This window comes from Carlito syrichta, unplaced genomic scaffold (assembly GCF_000164805.1).
Source record: "Carlito syrichta isolate Samal-C Ts95f unplaced genomic scaffold, Tarsius_syrichta-2.0.1 Scaffold287961, whole genome shotgun sequence".
NCBI classification, from domain to species: Eukaryota; Metazoa; Chordata; class Mammalia; order Primates; family Tarsiidae; genus Carlito; species Carlito syrichta.
The window spans coordinates 425,498-429,123 of NW_007232057.1; the positions used below are offsets into that span (position 1 = coordinate 425,498).

Below are 3,626 nucleotides of genomic sequence, written 5' to 3' on the forward strand. Positions count from 1 at the left end.
GGGGCCCGGGAGAATTGCCAAGCGGGGTTCCCAGCTTCGCGTCTGAGCCTGGAGCTTCGCAGCAAGTGGGGCTCCGACCCGGGTTGCTGCATGAGCTCACCGGGCATGGTTCCCGGCGACGGGGATGCGGGCATGGTGTGCACGCCCCGGCCCCGAATGTGGTTCTCTGAAATACGGGGTCCTGACCCGTGGGCACGGCTCTTGTAGGGCGAATACGGGGTCCTGACCCGTGGGCACGGCTCTTGTAGGGCAGCTGGATGCGACATCGGGGCCGCTGGCCCAGCGGAGGGCGTGTGTGTGTGTGTGTGTGTGTGTGTGTGTCTGTGTGTGTGTGTGTGTGTGTGTGTGTGTGTGTGTGTCTGTGTGTGCGTTCTTAAGCTGGACGGTCTCTAGAAGTTGGTCATCACTGGTGGTTTGGTGGGAAAAAGAGATACATCTTGAGGTTTGCCAGGAACTTTTATTTTGCTTCTGATCAGTACTTAACGTCCAGGGTGGTAATAGGACAGAAAATACATTTCTGAATAGAGAAGGCCGGCTCTCAGTGGTCTCATGCTAAATGGCCCCCAGGGAAGGATTTTACCAAGGTGACTCGAAAATGAAAAGTAAATGAAATTATATGCATTTCCTGGATATTTGAGACGGGACCAGATACAAAGCACATTTTAAATGCCTAGGATTTAAGGACACTTCTTTTTAGAGGAAGGCAGTGAAACTGGTATTGTAGTGTCTTGTTTCTTAGAGACTGCATGATCCACTGGAACTCATTGAAGCAAGCATTTTGCATTCGTCAGCAAGTACTCTGCTTGTGAAATGCAGTATTCCAGGAGGGGACTTCCCAAACATGGCTTCACCTCGCCCCCAGCCAGCGTCCATTTGGAATGAGATCAGCCTACATCTGTGAGAATGTCCAGCATTCAAAGTTTTGGCTGCAGTTCCCAGTGGTGACACTGATTCACAGGGATAAGTGAGCTGCTTAGTTGGCTTGTACCTTAGCTTTCCTGTCTATGAAGTGGGAAGATAGGAAGGCCAGCCCTTCCAAGAGCTGTTAACAATTATTGATTCTAAGTATTGTACAATACTTAGAATCCCGTGAAAAATGTGTTTCCTTTTCAAGAAGCCCCTTTTAATTCAATTAATTTTTCCAGCTTCCGATTCCTCATCTGTAAAACGAAGTCATCATTATGATCTTTGAGATTTCTTCCAGTTTTGCCATCCTAAAGTTGATTGCTAATTTCTTCACTTGTGATATCAATCAGAGATGAACTCTGAGATTATTTCAGGTTCAGAAGAAAAGCATTTACTAATGGCTCTTACTGTCTAAAGTGGATACACTAAAAACCTGTTCTTTATGCCTTAAACTTTTAGCAACTACTGTGAATTGCAACTACAAGAAACATCGGTAGTAACATCTTATTGTGTCTAATTATTTCCTTGAAAGTAGTTTATCAGTTTATTGACAGAAAAAAGTAAAGGATAATTAATTTGTTAGATTTTAAAGACCTTTCTGCTAACTAGATGATTGTTTTTTAATGCCTTTAAGAAGAATGTAAATAGTAATTCATCTATATACATTATTAAAACCAGACAGTAACCCTCCCATAATAATGCAAGGACATTTAGGGAATGTTTACTGACAATGAGTCATACTTTATTTTGTTTGGCTCTTTACCAAAGTTATATTCATAAGTACATACATATTTCAGTAGCTGTCTCCGAATACTGGTGTTTCTCTCATTTACCAGAATGTTTCACCATAAAATTGCATTTAAACAGTTACCATTAGCCATTCTATATCTTTCATCAAGAAAATAGATATTGGCGGGACACAGTGGCTCACACCTGTAATCTCAGCACTTTGGGAGGCAGAGGCAAGAGGATTGCCTGAGCCCACAGGTTCAAGACCGGTCTGGGCAACTTGGTGAGATCTTGTGTCTATAATAAATTTTTTTTAAAAATTAGCTTGGCATGTACCTGTGGTTCCAGCTTCTTGGAAGGCTGAGGTGGAAGGATCGCCTGAGCCCAGCAGTCAAGGCTGCAATACCGTGAGTGTGCCACTGCACTCCAGCCTGGACAACAGAGTGAAACTCCAACTCAGAAAGAAAAAGAAAATACAGATGTTTTGTTTTTTGAGTCGGAATCTCACTCTGTCGCCCAGACTGGAGTGCAGTGGCACGCTCATGACCGCTGCAGCCTCGATGTGCTGGGCTCAGGTGATTCTTCTGCCTCGGCCTTACAAGTAGCTGGAACTACAGGCGTGCATCACCACAACTGGCTAATTTTTTGATTTATTGTAGAGATGAGGTCCTGCCAAGTTGCCCAGACTGGTCTCGAACCAGTAGGCTCAGGCAGTCCTCTCACCTCAGCCTCCGAAAGTACTGGGATTATAGGTGTGAGCCACCGCGCCTGGCTGATACTTATTTTTAATAATAGATATGCTTGCACATTTTATTTCAGAGGAAAGTACTGTAGTTCATGAAGATATAGTCCTGTGGGTAGTCATAATGATACCATGAGGAATTTGTGCAGGATGTCTTATTAGGAGGTTTACAGGTGATTAGACATAAACTAACCAAAGGGAACCACTTTAGATAGCTTATGGGGTAACTTGAAACCATAAATATATGACAGAGCAATAGTGAGCTGATAATTAAAAGCGTGATTAGCCTTAGTTTTCAATGGTCAGATTAGCATGCTAGTAGACAATAACTACTTGCATAATAAAAAGGAACAAAATCAAAGTGAAAAGGACTTAGAAAAAGAATGTTGTGAGGTTAAAAATCCCAGCAGGATTTTAAAATCCCAAAATGTTAGGTCAGACCCACCCGGGGGTCTGGTTTGCAATCTGGTGCTGTGCAAAAGGTGCAAAGAATTGCACAGATGTTAGACTGGAAAATATAGTTTATTTAGGAAGTAAATTAGAGAGGAAGGGAATTCACCCCCCCACCAAGGTAGAGGAGGGGGCCAAAGCTAGGAAACATGGCAGCCATAGCTCAAAAAGCCACGTGGCCACACCAGATTTAACAAAGCAATAATGAATGGCTGCTTGAAGTTGAATGCTTTTAGACCTTCCTTTGGGTGTGGGACAGATTTTTTTTGTTGTTTTGTTTTTGTTTTGTTTTGAGTCGGAGTCTCACTCGGTCGCCCAGACCGGAGTGCAGCGGCCGCTCCCGGCCACCACAGCCTCGACCTGCTGGGCTCCGGCGATCCTTCCGCCTCAGCCTTCCGAGTGGCCGGCATTACAGGCGCGCGCTACCACGCCCGGCTGATTGTTGATTTATTGTAGAGATGAGGTCTCGCCACGCTGCCCAGGCGGGTCTCGAACCCGCGGGCTCAGGCAATCCACTCACCTCGGCCTCCCAAAGCGCGGGATGACAGGCTGAGCCACCGAGCCGACTGTGGGACGGGTTGTTAAGTGATTGGGTGGTGGACTGTTCTACCTCGTCGTGAAGGGGACAGGTTAGCACGGACAGGTTTGTGTCACAAAGGGCTAATTAGGTTAACCTGTTTACCAAACAAGCTGGGGAGGGAGTTGTAAAGCAATTTTGAATAGCTGCCTCTGAGAAACCGAGTCTGTCCCTGAAAGCTAGGTAATGTTTTTTGGGTTTTTTTTTTTTTTTTTTTTTTTT

The 3,626-nt window shown here is 45.0% G+C and overlaps 1 protein-coding gene across 1 annotated transcript in view; it reads left to right on the plus strand.

Moving 5' to 3' along the window:
* RAB39A (RAB39A, member RAS oncogene family) overlaps positions 1-3,626 on the plus strand; it is a 26,303-nt gene that overhangs the window by 818 nt on the left and 21,859 nt on the right. The window lies entirely within an intron of this gene.